This window comes from Chionomys nivalis, chromosome 14 (genome assembly GCF_950005125.1).
Source record: "Chionomys nivalis chromosome 14, mChiNiv1.1, whole genome shotgun sequence".
Classification (NCBI taxonomy): Eukaryota; Metazoa; Chordata; class Mammalia; order Rodentia; family Cricetidae; genus Chionomys; species Chionomys nivalis.
The window spans coordinates 16,995,821-17,013,235 of NC_080099.1; positions in this window are offsets into that span (position 1 = coordinate 16,995,821).

The window sequence follows — 17,415 nt, forward strand, 5'->3', positions numbered from 1 at the left end:
GTCAGGCCGATCCAGATGTGGACTCCTTCTCTAACACTATGTCTGCCTGCTTCCCTCCATGATGACAATGGACTAAACCTCTGAAACTGTAAGCCAGCCCCAATTAAATGCTTTATTTTATAAGAGTTGCTGTGGTCATGATGTCTCTTCATAGCTGTAGAAATCCTAAGATAAGCCTCAAATTACTTTTCTTCACTACTGCCCTAGGCAAAGACTTCAGTGCCATTTTATAAAAAGGAGACAGATGATCTAACCAGGATTGTTCCAGGTCCACAGTTTCTAAGAGTCTGGATGGACTTAACCACCTGTATTGTGGCCTGCTAAGCCCTTTGCTGCCAGGGAGCAAGCCAGTAGAGAGAGCCCTCTGAGACAGATGAGAGAGGCTGAAATCTGCCTCCTTAAATTCAGATCTCAGTTGTACTACCACCAGCTGTGGACCTTGAGCAACTTATTTAACTTTTCTGTTCCTTAGTTCCTTATCTGTAAAGTGGGATTAATAATAACACTCACTCAATGGTGCTGGAAAACAGTACATACGCTCACACGTACACCCTGGAGCCAATATCCACACAGCTAATGATAACGCCTGCTAACTTTATCCACCATTAGCTGCCACCTCTTTGTAAAAGGTAGGGGAGAGCCGACACAGGCTCTAGGTGACTCAAAAAGTAAACAAAGAAAACAGGAAGACGTAGGACAAGGCGTCGCTGTTCACTGGCTTCGTGGTCTGTCTTCCTACTCATTTCTTCATCCATTCGTTTCTCATTTGTGGGAATCAAGTTCTGTCCTTCCTTTGACTTTTTACCCTGACCTTTTCGTTATGTTGCAAAACAAAGCAAAATAAACAAACCAACGTATTGACATGTGCAAAAATATGATTACTGGGCCTTTCTCAGACTTTCTTCTTTTCTCCCTTTCCTAAGCTTGCACAAACACACAGAGGGTCATACAGCACATAGGCACACCTCCACATTCGGGCTCTTTGAGTTCCACGAGAGTAGTCCCTGTCCTCCCCTGTTCTGCACTTCCTTTTCTGTCTCTTCTTCCTACTTCTCTTTCTCTCTCCTCTGCCTCCTCCCCTTCCTTTTCCTCCTCCCCCTCCTCTTCCTCCTCCTCTCCTTTGTGCAGGGCATCAATCCCTCTCCTGTTATCACAGGTGCAGTAGCTTGCTGTCATAAAGTTAAATATTTGTCTCCCTCATGAACTCCTACACTCTCAGGGTTGGGAGTGCCATAAAAGTCACCTGCTCCGACCACTCCCCTGCTGCTTGAATGGCTTCTTAAATGTTGTGGCTAGCTGCAACAATGGGCTCTGGGTGGCCAATTCCACTGACAAGAAGTTCTCCCGGCTGCCAGGAAAGTCAGTTCTCTCCTTCCTATCTTGTTAAAGTCCAAGGGCAAAAATGACATTGAGTCTCACGCCTCTAGTCCGGTAAGAGACACATACTTAACTCATTTCAAGACACCCGGCAAAGGATGAAGGTCTCCAGTCCACAAAAAGATTTTCTTACCAAAAGATGACAGGCTTCCCAGAGGGGAAGATGGCAAAGACCTTCCATGAGCGGCTTGCAAGCCAGCGAATACCCAGTGCTAAAATGTGTGTGTGAGACGCTCAACCTGAACAGCAACCCAAGCTATGCCAGTAGTGGAGGCAACAACGGCTTCTTTGTTGGAACTGGGGGCTGGTGAAGATTACATAGACTCCACTAATAAGTGAAAGCCTAGGTGGAATAAGGGCCGCCCAGCTGGGCATGATAGAGACTGGTTTGAGAGGTTTATAAAGTGGGAATTAGGCATTTGGATCAATGAAGTATGGCTAGTGATCACGAAACCTCCTTCATAGGAACTTGCTTAGGTTTTTCATAACTCTCGAAGAATTGTACCCATAAATAAATGGGTTGTGTTTGTGTGTGTGTGAGTGCACACATGCATGCACACATGTGGGGCATTTATGTATATACACATAAATAATTGTTGCTGGGTCAACATCTGAACAGGAAATAGAGTTTCAGTTCAGTGGCTACAGCGCTTGTTCAGCACACACCAAGTCCTGGCCAGTTTAGGCATCTCCATGCATGCTTTTGTACAGGGACTTAGCAAGCTCAGCACATTATGCTCACCGGTCCTTATTGGGAAACATTGCTTTGCATTTCATGAAATTCACCAATTTAAAATATGCCTTTTGTATAATGCTCGCTGCAGCCATGGGGCTTGTCTTCTCCTTCTAGCAGTTCTAGGTCTCATTTGGTTTAGTTTGAACCACCTGAGGTACACGGCCCTCATTTGAGCACATGGTTCTGCAGCAGGTATGCCAGACTAGCATAGCCAAATGCCTCTGTTATTGGGGTTCAAATTGCATGCGCTGAACATCTCCCCTGGGCCCGAAACACACAACATATTTATTTTATCAGACAGATTTAGTAACTTTTTCCCATTTCTTAAAGCAACAAGACGTTTTTACTTTTATTTTTTTTTAAAAAGATTTATTTTTCTCTTTATGCGTACAGATGTGTCTCTGTGAGAGTGTACGACATATGTTTGGGGGTCCTCATGGAGGTGAGGGGAAGATGTCAGAGCTCTTGAAACTAGATTTACAGGCAGTTGTGAGCTGCTTAGCATGAATGCTGGGGACTGGATTCTCCAGGAGCAACAGGCATTCTTAGCTGCTGACACACTTCTCCAGCCCCGGCATCATAGCCTCGTCATGGATTTCTAAGCTCCTGGATTGCTAAGAGCTAAATGACCACTGCATGAATTTCTGCTGGAGTCATTTTTCAGTGTAACCTTTGGAAAAGGTTATGATGCTCTATGTCTCCTTAGGTCAGATTGTATGTGAACATCATCACGTGGGCATGACTTGTTCATCTCCAGTAAACTGATAAAAATCATGTCATTCTTAGATAATGTCCTCTGCAGGCATAAAAATAAGTCAGGAAAGTTGGGCGCGTGATGTATATGTGGGATCTGAACACTCAGACGGCAGAGGTAGCAGGATTCTGTGTTCAAGGTCAGTCTGGGATCTATGATGATAATCTGCTTCAAGGAACCAAAAGCTGGGGGTGCTTGCCTAACTTGCTCTGTTCATGGCCTTGGGTTTTCCTCCCCTGAGCTCTACAGGGTAAGCAAGTAAAGAACCAAAACCAACAAAATGTCAGTCATATTTACTTCTCATTTCACCCAATAGTGCTCCCTTTTGTGTTTGGGAATGCTGATGATTATAGAGACAAAGCTCCAGTAAAAGCCTATGTTTACAGTGGAAGAACCAAGGATGAAGCTTGATACTGCCAGAGGTTCTACTGCTGTGTCATAACTAAGTGTCAATCCTGTGAATGACGGCAAGTTCCTGACCCAGTACATGCCATGAACCGTCACAGTGACTACATGCTGAGAGTGATGAGAAAAGACATGGCCTATGGGCTGTGTTTCCAGAAAATGTCTCCAGGTGTAGATAAGGTCACCCAATTTTGATGCTAGCAAGAAAAAGGAATTCATTCACTCTAGATGTCTGTGTGTTTCCAGATTCCTACATTGATGACCTAACCCCACAAGTACAGAATATGGCCATACTTGGACATGGAGTCTTCAAAAATACAAAGTTCTTGTAAGGTCATTAGACTGGGTTTGAATAAAAAAAAATGATACACGTTTTTATGAGATGAGGAGATGGGGCCAAGGACACACAGAGGAATGACAGGTAATGATAGGGACAGACAGACACAAGCCAATAAGAGGGAAGACAATCTGCCAACTCCTTGACCTTGGTCTTGTAGCCTTCGGAACCTGGGGAATTTCAAGTGCTTCAGTCACACGATGGAATAAACCTAGCAGACAGGGATTCAATCTTGACTTCTAAAACTTGGTTTTGTGATGTAGAATTACTGGGGAGTGGGACTTAGGCATTAGTTACAGGTAATCTTTTGTCTTCAGGAACAGCGTAGTACAACTGGTATCTTTTTGCTTTGTCTTCTCCCAAAAATATCAGTGAAACAGAGGATTCCAGCAAGCCTGTTTTGTTAAGATTCAGGGAAATCATCAAAATATCCACCATCCCATTACACCAGCGACTCAACCCAAAAAAGATAGATGCTCTTCCCAGAACCTGGCAGTTCCGTGGACATCTCAGGGAACCTCAGCTACAGCCTTCAGTTCAGGGATGATCCAGCCATTGGCAGTTTTTGAAGTTCATGAGATATGGGCTCAGCACCATTGTGGATGAGACTTTCCTCTGAAATTCTGCAATGTGTAACCCACACACCACGTGCCACAGCCCCTTCCCCAATATTAGCCGAACCACAACAGCAGAGCGCTAACTATAGAGTTACCACTCTACGGTTGACTCTAGAGTCAAGGGAAAGATTGAGGCATGGAAATAAAGGAAGAGAAAGGTATTTCTAAGATCCAGGAAGCTTGGTATAATATGCAGCTATCATTCAGGCAGTTGACTGGACCTTCTACTCTCTAAATATGTGTGCTGACATTGTGAAGAAAAAAACCAGGGTGAATAAGGAGCAGACAGAGTTATCAGCATGAGCAGAGGCAGGAAAGCCCCAACTAAAGGAAAAAGCGGCGTAAGAAGCAGACATTTTAAAGGCTTTTCTCAGAGTCAGGAGGAAGTGAGGGAGGACAGTTTGCTGCTTCTGCAAAGGACAATGAGGCACAGAACTCTATGACAGGAATTGTGGGAACAGCGCGGAAGACCATGGAGCAGGAGCATAGGCAAGGATGGAATTCCAGGTTTCTGCCAAGCTCTGACAATCAGGTAAGGGATCCCACTGGGGCCTGTGAATGAGAAGTAGGGAAGGATTTACACGAACTAGCCAGGAGAAAGGAAGCACAAGAAACAACGGTATGGTCTCAGAGTGGCAATGGGTTCAGGAACTGTCTTCTTAGAGATGAGCGAAAATGATAACTACGTGATGGTGTCAGTTAGATAAAGAACCAAAGACAAGGCGTGTGGCTCTTAAAGGAAAGAGAGCTGGTGCAATGGCTCAGTGGGTGAACATGCTGGCTGCCTAGGACCCAGGCTTAAAAAATGGACTGTCTCCTCTAAGTTTTCCTCTGACTTCCACTCGTGTGCATGCACACATACAAGCACACAAAATAAATAAGAATGGGTTAAAAATATTAAAACAAAAAAAAGATAGAAAAATTAAGGCACGTATTAAATAGAAAAGAAAACATTTTTAAAAGCAGAGCACTACAAAGGGGAGACTTTTCTCTTTCCATTTCTTCTTCTCTCCACCCCTCACACACCGTCACTCTTGAGAGATGGCTCAGCAGTAAAGAGTACTACCGACTGGTCTTCCAGAGGACCTAGGTTCAATTCCCAGCAACCATATGGCTGCTCACAACTGTCTGTGACACCTGTTCCAGGGAGTCCTACACCCTCTCACAGACATACACAGAGGCAAAACCACTAATGTATATAAAATAAAAACAAATAAATTAAAAAAAAAGAATCATTGGAGCCCAGTGGTAGTGGCCCATGGCTTTAATTCCAGCACTCAGGAGGCAGAGGCAGATGGATCTCTACGAGTTTGAGGCCTACCTGGTCTACAGAGTGAGTTCTAGGACAGCCAAGATTACACAGAGAAACCCTGTCTTGAAAAATCAAAGGAGAAAACAAAGAATCACTATATTCATAATTGTGACTCTCTGCCAGTCACGTACAGACTAGGAACAAGTAAATTAGAAGGCCCATCTTGACTGCCAAAGAGTGGGACATATTTTTAAAGTGCCAACAGAATATGCTTTATTGAGGCAGGATAGCATCCAGGGGCAAACTCCAGAGGGCCTGACTTCAATTCCCAGCACATATGTTGAGCAACTCACAACTGATTGCCTGTAACTCAGTCCAGGGGTCAATGCTGTCTTCTTGCCTCTAATTGTACCTACATACTTAAAGTATACACAGAAACGCACACACACACACAAATTAATAAATGATTGAATAAGTAAATATTTTTAAATAGGATTTGGAGGTTAGAATTGACCTGGAACAGGGAGAGGCAGGCTAACCCCCAACCTCAAAAATCCACCTGCCACTTTTGACCATCTCCTAATTGAATTGACAATAGGCCATAGTCAACCACAAACCTTATCAGTGACTTCGGTAGGTGGGTACCACACATTTCAGAGTTGGACGCAGTACAGAGAGTTAAAGGGTGAGAAGCACGAGCAATTGCTCTTTACTGTGCTGTGCAATTTACTGGAGAGACAAATTATTCACTTGGTGATGATTAGGGATCGTTCCAGTGTCAGAGCTCCCTGCCATGCCAGCAGGAGGACACTTGTTGCAGAGGCGCAGCGCACACTAGAGTTGATTTGAGGCTGTTCTGTATTAATACTGCGTCCTCCCATTTGCTCGCACAGCAGCTTCCTTTGCTGTTTCCAGGACAGGATGCAGTCTGCCCTACATTCTTAGGTTGTGGACATTTTATAATTTTTCGTAATAGTTTCTTATAGGTACTTTTTTTGCACACGATAAAAAGCTGTTATCTACCTATATTTTATTGTGACCTGTCTTTTACCAAATTTTTCAATAGTTTTAGGATAGATGATATATCTGAGTTTTTCAAATTGTGTCAAGTCGTCAAAAATATTTTTAAGAACCCTTTTTAAAAAAAAACAAAACTCTAAAAGCCGGTTGTGGTGGCGAACACCAGTAGGATTTGCGGAAGGAGGCAGAGGCAGAGGCAGGAGGATCATGAGTTCGAGGCCAGCTTATTTAAAGAAGAGAGAAAAAAATCTAAAAAATGCATGCATAAACGGAACTGTGAATTTAAGGCCTTATTCAAGGGTTCAGGGGTTATTATTATTTGTTTTAGATGGACCTGTATTAATTCCTGACATTCAAGTTTTCATTTCAGTTTATTCAAACCACCTATTAATAATTTCTTAGAAGATATAAATGAGGATAAGTGATAAACTCATTTATAGTTTCTGAAGTTTACCTCCCCTCTCTGCTCGGTAGGAAGACTAGACAGCATTTCCTTACACTGTTGGCATCTGTCCCTCTCTCCTACTTCTCAGCCTGTGGATGGGGTTTTATGATGACGGTGTGAGCTACGAGGCACTTTGAGAATCAGTTGTATGACTTGTTTAGACTGGAGATTTGTAGGCTGTGCTGCCATCATTGTTCAAGCCGTTGTCCTGCTCACTCAATGATACTGTGTCATTTCAAGGTTGATTGTCATGATTGTGTAGTGAGCACACGAGTAAAGCAGGGCTAATTAGATTTGTTTTGAGTGGAGGCGTTTGCTCAGAATAATATTTAAACTATGAGCAACCCTATGGCACAGCTCATGGAATGAAAGAACATGCAGAAAAGACACCATAACAGGCATTTAGGAGGCTGGTGTAGGTGCTTGCTACACCAGCATGGACATCAGGTTGCTATTGTCTTACAGGGATACCTCGGGGCCTCCTCTTTCTTGTTCACCGACTGTAAACACAATGCCCTTTGGAGTCAGCCTGCCATGAATTCCACCTTCTGGTGGCAGCCTGCTTGGCTCTGGCTTATCTTTTTTCTATTTGTTTTGATTTCATGAGTAGGTTGTTCACTTCTTGAAAACACAGACTCTCTGTCGTAACACTTCTCATCAACCTGGCTCATAGCAACCTATGTTTGCTACTGGCCATGGATACGCCTGGAATTGTCTAGATGATATTTTCTTAATTCTAGAATTTAATTCATTAAATTCACATGAATTCTAGAATGACTTTCAAAATTGGATGTTAGAACTTTTGACCTTTTGTCTTGCCTGAAAAGCTCTCTGAATGCAAACATGTCTTTTCTGTTGGTGTCCTCTACTTCCCCAGTTCACATACTCCTCCCATCTCAACCCCCAAATCGCCATGTAGCACTTCCTTCGTCAAATACTCAAGAAGCCAAGAGAGAGTTCAAAATCAGGCTCCCATTATTCCCTGGAAACATGGGCAGCCTGAATTTGGAGATCATGGCTAATTTCTGACGGACATTTACTATTTAGGGAGACTTACCAAATGACTCAGATACAATTATAAAACTGGGACGCAAAGGAAGACCTGGGGTCAGATAATAGAAGTCAAAAGGGGAAGAGCAAAAAGCCCCAAACAAAGCTCCAGATGAGAGGCTTAGGCTGGTGTGTCAACACATCCATCTTGCAGAAATGAAAGGTTTAATAGTGCCTGCAATTCAGGTCAGCGGGATCGGCCAGCTGATGGGCTCCGGCTGCTCTGGGCTGGGCCAGTGGGTGAGGCACCTGCTAGTTTGAGTTCCAGAGGTTTTCCTGAGTCGCATCACTAATACACTCCTGGGGGATTTCATTGAGCTGCTTTGCAAGCAGTTTGTGCACGGCAGTAATGGGTAAACTAGCTATTTTGACACACTGCAAAAACATGTTTTTGAAAGGAGAAAGGCTCTTGGTAAAAACAGAAAAAAGACTGAGGGGCATTTTATTGTCACTGAACTCTGTGTTGATGTAGGTGTTTAAACAGCCAGTTCCCAACTTGCTATTTAAATACCTATATACTGAATTAGTTATTCACAAGGGAGAGATGTTGGAGAGAGGCAAAAAATGATACAATTAAGTTACAAATATAGGCCATACCATCCAAAATATCCCAACTGTCCTCTTTTTCTTCCTTAACGATTGTCATTATATTTTGATGTGTTTAATAATACAGCAGAGGTTAAATGAAACATGAAAAAGGGATGTACATTAAAATTGAGATAACTCTTCCCTCAGTGAAGTGGAACCCAGCAGATGTAGCAGCGCACTGTAATTGCTGCCTGTTTCCTGTCAATCTGATTAAGTTGCATTGTCCCAGCTCCAAGTGTAAGAATCAGTGGCTTCCCATAGGGCACAGCATGGGATGGTGGGCTGAGGCGGGGGCATAACTACAGGCACCTCCTGCTTCTCCTGGTAATGGTGTAGACATACAATATATGTTGATGACATATAAAATCAATAGGCTGTGGAGGGGGCTAGGCGAACTCTCGAATTCGTCTTCTCAAAGTTACTCCCACGAAAGCCAGATAAACAGGAAGACTCTGATACCAGAGGTTTGGTGCAGTGAGTGACTAAATCTGGAGCCAAGCACTCAAACACCCATTTTTAAAAGAAATACATCCATTTCAACTAAATCTACACTGTGCTATCCCAACTGTGTACTCTGTCTCCTGAATAAACCAGGAGAATCAATTGGTGAATATCTCTTAGGAAAGAAAGGAAGTCCAACCCTTTGAGAGAATTTGGAGGGGATAGACACCAGACAGCTAATGATCTACTTGGGGAGACAATTCAAGTGTAGCATGAAGCAATTAGAGAACTATGCAGAGCTATACTGGGTGAGTTAGAGTTCAGGGAAAGGACAGCGGGGTGAAGCCTGCAATAGGGAGGTAGGTTCCCTGCCGAAGGACTTAAGGCGGCTCTTCAAGATGAGGAGGTAGAAATGAGGGCCAGAAGGAAGACATCATCAGTGGTTCATCTTGACTGTCAACTTGACAGGGTCAGGAGTCAACTAAGAGATGAACCTCCGGGTGGATCGGCTAAGATGTGAAGAGGTTAGGGCAAAACAGCCTTGCTCACTGGTCCATCTTCACTTCCCAGTGTTTTCTCCACGATTGCCTTCATTTGGTACCAGCAGAACGTACCTGCTGGGCTGGTGAAACGGCTCAGAACATAAGCCTCTTGTCATGTGTGCTGGCTAGTTTTATGTCAGCTTGACACAAGCTATGGTCATCTGGTGTGGGAAAATGGTTTATATTCTGTCAGTTATATTTAAATAAACGCTGTTTGGCCAGTAGCCAGGCAGGAAGTATAGGTGGGACAACCGGTCAGGAAGTAGAAGCCGGTCAATGAGAACAGGAGAATTCTGGGAAGAAGGAACTCTTGGTTGGCAGTTGTGAGCCTGCCACAGAAGAAACAAGAAAAAGGCCTCACTGAAAAAGGTACCAAGCCGTGTGGCTAACACAGATAAGAATAATGGGTTAATATAAGTTGTAATAGCTAATAAGAAGCCTGAGACACTAGGCCAATCAGTTTATAATTAATGAAGAGCTCTGTGTGATTTCTTTGGGACTTAACGACTGTGGAAACCAGGCAAGACAGAAAACTCATTTAACAGTCATCTGAGAGAAAGGAACCCTAATTGGGAAAATGCCTCCATACCACTGGGCTGAAGGCAGACCTGTAGGACATTTTCTTAAGTAGTAATTGATGGGAGTGGGCAACCCATTGCAGGTGGTACCCCCTCTGTTCTGGAGGTTCTGGGTTCTATAAAACAGGAGGCTAAGTAAGCTATAAATAGCAAGACAGTAAGCAGCCCTCCTCTGTGGCGTCTGCATCAGTTCCTGCCTCTACGTTCCTACCCCAGTTGAGTTCATGTCGTGACTTCTTTTGTTAATGAACTATGATATGGAATTGCAAGGCCAAGTAAACCCTTTCCTCCTCTAAGTTGCTTTAGTCGTGGTGATTCATCATAGCAATAATAACCCAAACTAAGATACCGTGAGAGCCTAGAGACCCAAGTTCAATCCCAGGAACCCCCTGTAAAGGTAGATGGAGAAAACTAACCCCACGAAGTTGTTAGTTGTTCTCTGATTTTCACAAGCGTGCCATAGCTCATGTGACCCGCCCCCCACCAATATCAGACATGCAAAACAATAATAAATAATTATGATTGAAAAGGTGCCCAGCTTCTTCGGTGTTCTAGCATGGGGTGCAGACCAACAACTCTCCAGGGACCTCCCTTCAGCACCAGCCTGAGACTGCTGGGGCATACAGTTTCTTCCACTGAGCAGCACCGGGTTCTCAGCTTCTCTAGAATGCAGATGGCCATTGCTGGATTACCTGGACAGTATTTGTTGTGAGCCATTTTAGCAAACCCTCGTTTGCAATATAAACACAGTCTATTGGTTTGGTGTTTTTCCCTTTAAGAACCCTGCCAAATATACGTCCCATAGTACCAAACCATAGTGACCCAAACTGTCCAGGTTGCAATGAGCTCTGAAGACCTGATAGAGAGCTAATTCTACCTAGATCCAGCACTTCAGGAATATAGCAAAATAGGGGTTTATTTGGGAATAATCTGATAAAGTCACCTCCTCTACAGTCATCTTTACCCTTTTATATGAATAGATTTAATAATGAGAGTCATCAACCTAAGCTCCAGTGTTGATCAAGTTTCACCTGAGAAGTTTAAAATACATTCTTGTACTTAATTAAGATAAAAGCATTGGTAAAGGCTGAAAAGATAGCTCAGCACTTAATTGCACTTGCTGCTCTCTGATGCAGAAGAACTACGTAGAATTTCCAGCACTCAGGGACAGTTTACAACTACCGCTAACTCCAGCTAGGGAAGATATAATATCCTCTGCTGGCCTCCTAGGGTACCCCCATGCATATGCTCCCCCCCCGCCCCCCCACACAGATTCTTTTTAAAGCATTGGTGGCAACAGCAGTGGCCAAGAAGAGGAAGGAAGGTCATCAGTTGATTTGGGTATTTGGTCTATATGAAATGGTTTGGCTTTTTACTTTTGCTAACTGTGATAACGAGATGTGTTGCTCTCATATACATGCAGCCAACACAGACATCTGGTGGGAGCATCCAAATATGCTAGATTATGTAAACTGTAAACAGTTTATATCCTTACCTAAAAGAGGACGTTAGGGAATGACCTGAGAGGACATCCAGTTCTGGGATGCGTCCCCCATATGCTACTTTGTCAGCCTAAGAGAGGAGATGGGAGCCCCATCCAGCACTGGCAGGACTACGATAGCAGTATCCAACGATGTGCAAGATGGCTTACAGCTGCCGGCAATCGCACACCATTTCTAGCGCGCAGGCTTTACTCAACTTCGCTTTTAGGATCAGGTCCTTCTGCAGTGTATTTCAGCTGGGAGTCCTGCAATCAGTTCCTGTATGTCAACAAAAACTCAACTTAAAAGTGTGTAATCTAACGAGAAAGCGTCAGGCCTTGTGAAGGGGGGAAGAATGATCAGCCATACAATCAATTGCCAGGTTTCTGTAATCCCTTGAAATAACTCTGGAATTGTTGTGGTCTTACAGGTGTGCACAATAAGGAACACTTCCTTTGAGCCCTTGTAGGCACAAAGTGACTCACTTGAGATTGAATTGGCTGGACTCGAGAGAACTGAAGCTTAGATGGAAAGGAGCCCTGTGACTTTGTTGTGTTTTCGTGATGACAGCCTGCTCCGTGGCTCTCGCTGTTTGTCATCCTCTTGAGTGACAGGAGGGATTCCAAGCATCCTCGGCAAATTCTAGCACCACAAGCCCAGTAGAGCTCACCTGTGCTTAGCCATGCAATCCTAGAATCCATGTGGAATCTGCCTTTCTCCGTGTCCCTGGCTCCTGGGTCTAGACATGTGATTCTCAACCTTTATCATGTCATCCAGGACTGGGCTCATCAGATAATCATGGTCAACTGATATGACCAGCATCTTCCACCCAATGTGCTAACCCCTGGGATGCTTTCTGTTCCTTCGATGTCAGACTCAGTCCCTCATAGAGGACCAGCAGTGACTCTCCACAAATAAATGCTTGCTGGAAAGTAACCATAAATATATTTTTGTTTACCATCTTTCTTCCTGGATATGCTGGTTTAAATCCTTGATGGTGGAACAAAAAGGCAATGCCATGACCAATTTTTGGAATAGTGCTTCCTCTCTCCTAAGAGCCCAGGTAAGGCATTGTAACAAGATGGCGTCACCCCACTCTGCTTCTTGCTTTTGTTTTTGCACAATGGATTTTAGAAGTGACACCTTGCTTCTCCTTAAAAATTGATGCATGAGAGAACAGTGCACTTCAGTACCATACAAACCATACTGTTCTCACCCAATACTCCCTACTTACGTTAAGTAAGTAGGTACTTATCAGGAGGGACTTCCAGTTTGGAAATAAAATTATTTGCTACAGAGAAAAACACAAAAGCAAAATGAAGGGTGATGATGTCTCACAGATACGGTGGTAGTAAGGTTATTGTAATAATGTTACCAATTCTGTGACTGTCTTATGGCAAAGCACACTTATTCTCACCACTAACAATAATGAGAAATACGAAAGTGGTGGGAATTGTGGGAAATGTCACATAGAACCTGGACATTTCTAAAACTAACAAATGAATACTACACAGAAACTTAGAGAAACACCGTTGACAGCCGAGAGATATCACACAATATTCTGTGATGGAGTTAAAAGGTGCTTCAGAGGAAGCAACACAAAGAACGTTTCCAAAGAGATTATCCTAAAGTCAACTGTCAGACTTGGCTTTAGTTCCTGCCGGTCTCATAGGCCTGAGGTAACCTTAATGCAGGTTTTTGATTGTTTGCCTCTTTGGGTCACAGAACTTTTGTTGTGAATGGCCTACCTGCTTAGCAGCTTTGTTAGCCTCTTCCCGCTACCAAAGGCCGGAAGCACAGTAATTCCTGCTTGGGTTGCTTCAAATCCATGCCAAATGTCACCTGGGGAATAAGATTGCTTGATTGAGTATCACTTCTCTATGTAAATGGTTAAAACACACCACACAATGAGTACAGGAAAGTGTGAACACACATACACTACACACACCTATTTTACAATTGCACTCCCAACTGGAGTGAACATGATAGTGAGATCAATGTAACTAAGAATTTGGGTAAGGTCAGAATTTTATAAGACATGGCCTTAATAGGTGACCATCTCTAGTAGGGTCACATGGTCTATCATTAAACACGTGACTTAATTAAGAAAACAGTAAGAGTTATTGTAGGAGCCAAGATAAGCCCGCAAGAACTATGCAAGCCAAATCCCCCTCTCTCATCTACCCCCTCCTGTCTTGTCCTTTTCCTCCCAGTTCCTCCCTCTCTCTCTCTCTCTCTCTGTAATAGCTTACTAATTTGTCTATATCCACACATCATCAACTGTGATTATAGCAATACACAGCCAAAGCTAGTGACTTAGGTTTAAACTCCATAAACTAGAAGCTGACATCTCTGAACAAGTGGGTTATCCTAGGCTACTCATTCATCATGCCTCTGACACACCACCTATCAATTTGAAAGTTTCCCTTGACACACTCCTCTAGGTCTAATACTTCAACAGGAGAGGACTACCCAGGATGACCTTAGCTTACAAATGATACCCGGGAGGGAGCAAAAACTCCCACGGAGCAAGGACTGTGTCACCCGCTCTTGGGACATGTTCATTCTCTTGGGTTCCATGTTCATTGACCAGAGAGTGCCCCTGAACTCTGGTTTTTCTTGTGATTTCATTCCACAGGTGTGATTCAGTTAATCCCCAGTCCTGGGGTTGAATTCCTGTCTCCAATTCTTCTCCCCTTTCTGGAGGTCAGGCCTCTGATCTAGTGGTCAGTCTATGGCTACCTGGCGGCCACTGTAAGTGACCTTATCAGCATAAAAAAGACTCTCTTATCTTTCAGGAAACCCCACAGGTTTTAAAGCAACTGCCAGGAACATGGACAAAAATCAGGTGACCTTTATATAAGATAGTTAGATTTCTATAGAATTTTAAAAACCTAGGCCATTTTTACTTTTCTTAGATAACTGGTATATGAAAAATGCATATAATTTTGGCTAAATAATAGTCTTGTCAATAGAGTTGTAGTCAGTTATTAATTTTATAGGAAGATGCTTAATTAGTGGATTATCCAAAGGAATCAAAATTAAGTTGGGATAATAAAGACATGACTACCAAAACTTCAGATAGCCTAAAACTTTGAGGAATAACAAACAAAACCTCAAATTCCATCAGAAGGACAAAGTTAGGCATTTCTGTGTTGTGAAAAATTCAGGATGTCTATCTTCCTGCGTCACCGCCTTTAGGCTACTCTGTCATCTAAGAACAATCAGTCACCACCTTCCCGTTCAGATGAGGTGACGAGGGAGGAAAAATAGCACGTATCCATTCTGGTTGCCTTGGTTTCCTGCAAAAAAACCAAAAACCCAACAAGCAAACAACAACAACAACAAAAACTCCACTTTCCCAGGTCATCCCACATGCTGACATTTCATGAGCTTGTACTCAGTCACTTGCTGCAAAGGGATGTGGGAAATGGTGTTTGTTTGTTATTTTATTTCTTTCCATTTGTTTGGGTTGGTTGATTATCAGTGTCCTTCTAAAATAAAACAAACAAAAGGAAATTTTTAAAAGACCAAAATGAGATAAAACTCAACAAAATGAAATTTATCAACATGAATAGATCATTGTGATTTCTTTTTCTAAGTGAGTTCAAACATTAAAAAAAAAAGATTAGGATAGGTGTGAAGAGTTCCTAAATAAGATACTAGCAAATTTAATGGAGTGATGTAATAAAGGGATAATAGCTGTCAGAGTAGTAATTTTTCTCAACTGCAAAGATGGCTAAACAGCCAAACCTGTCTCATCCAGTTCCATCTCCGTGCTCCTCCACTAAGTTGCTTCCTTGCCTTCTTTTTCCTCTTCTGCAGGGAGATAGCTGTGTTGGCTTCTCTGCTTTTCTCCTCACACAGAAAGCCTTTTCTCATTCTTGAAATTTGTGAGCCATGAGTCTGTAAACAATGATGCAAAAAAAAAAAAAAAAAGATCTTTGTGCAACTTTGGGGACAGTTTGTAATTAGAATCCTTGAACATCTATATTTATTTATTTATTTATTTATTTATTTTGTTTTTTCGAGACAGGGTTTCTCTGTGGTTTTGGAGCCTGTCCTGGAACTAGCTCTTGTAGACCAGGCTGGTCTCGAACTCACAGAGATCCGCCTGCCTCTGCCTCCCGAGTGCTGGGATTAAAGGCGTGTGCCACCACCGCCCGGCTTGAACATATATTTTTAAAGTTTGGATTTATAATTACACATATTGTGTAGGAGCACCTGTTCTTCAAAATATTCTCTGACGTTAATGTTGGTTTTTAAAATGTCTTTGATGATGAGATGATGGGAAAAAGTAATAGTTCATCGTGACCTGATTGATATTTCCTTGTAACTAAAATTGTTCCTTTTCAAATGTTCACTTGATTATTTCCCTTTTTATGTATTTCATCTTTCTGTCTCTCTTCTCCTTCTCCTCTTTCTCTTCTTCTTGATGATGTAAGGAAATGTTTTCTACACTAAAAATAGTTAGCCATTTAGATTTTAAGCACCTTTATTTCCTTTAAGATTTTTTTCATATGATATTAAGTTTTTCAAAGTTTAGCTTATACAAGTATCCTTTCTCTTTTGTTTTCTTTTAGTATCTCCACTCCCCATAAACATTTAGCCAAGTTTATTGAAATATTATCATCGCAATGTATTGTAAATGGAGGCTGCTCATTCATTTCCCAGCTGCCCAGACGTGAAGTAATCACACAGAAACTATATTATTTGCTATACTGTTTGGCCAATAGCTTAAGCCTATTTCTAGCTAGCTCTTACATCTTAAGTTAACCCATTTCTTTTATTTTATATTTTACCATGAGGCTCGTGGTTTACTAGCAAAGTTCTGGCACCCCTGTCTCCTGGAGCAGCTACATGGCTTCTCCCTGACTCCACCTACTCTCTCTTCCTCTATCAGCTTGGAATTCCTGCCTTGCCCTATTCTGTACTGTAATAGGCCCAAAGCAGTTTCTTTATTTGACCAATGGTATTCACAGCATACAGAGGGCAATCCCACATCAATGTATAAAAAGTATGGATACCTAAAATCAGCTTGACAATTATTTAGGGGCTATATGAATAAAATGATCACACTTATGTGAAAAATGATTAGTAAAACTTGTTCTAATGAGCAAACAAGTTAGGTCAGGTGGAAAGGCAGTTTCCACTAACCCGGGCAACCTGAGCTTGATTCCCAGAACCCACAGAAAGATGGAAGTAGAGAATGGACTTTACAAAGTTTTTCTCTGACCTCCACACAAGTACTGTTGCATATGTGCCCCCTTATAACGCAAATATGCAACAATAATTTTAAAACATTTTAAAGTTAGGCCTGACGGTGTTTATCTTTGTTCTCATTACCTAGAAATTAGAGGGAGCCTGCTGTCTATGAGTTTGAAGCTAGCCTATTCTACTTAATGAGTTTAGGCTAACTGGGGTTGCATAGCAAGACTCTGTATCAGTAAATACTTTATTACTGGGTTAATGGAGAATGTCATATTTATAAACAGGGTTCATGCTGTATAACTTTCAATTCTTCCCACTGAATCTAATGTACTTCAAAAGAAAATTGGAAAATAAAGCCCATAGTTGCAGAAATTTGAAACTAAAAGAGACACTCAAGTCAAAGAGAGTAGAAGAAAGAGACAGCAAGAAAGAACATTCATCTATAGGATGTGGAAATTGTTCATAAAGTAAAAACATGAGATACTGCAAAGCCATTAATGCCAGAGAAGACAGATAGCAAAAAGAACAAAAGTCAAGAAATATGATATTGGCCAGGGGCTGGGAGAAGGAATGGGTGATAT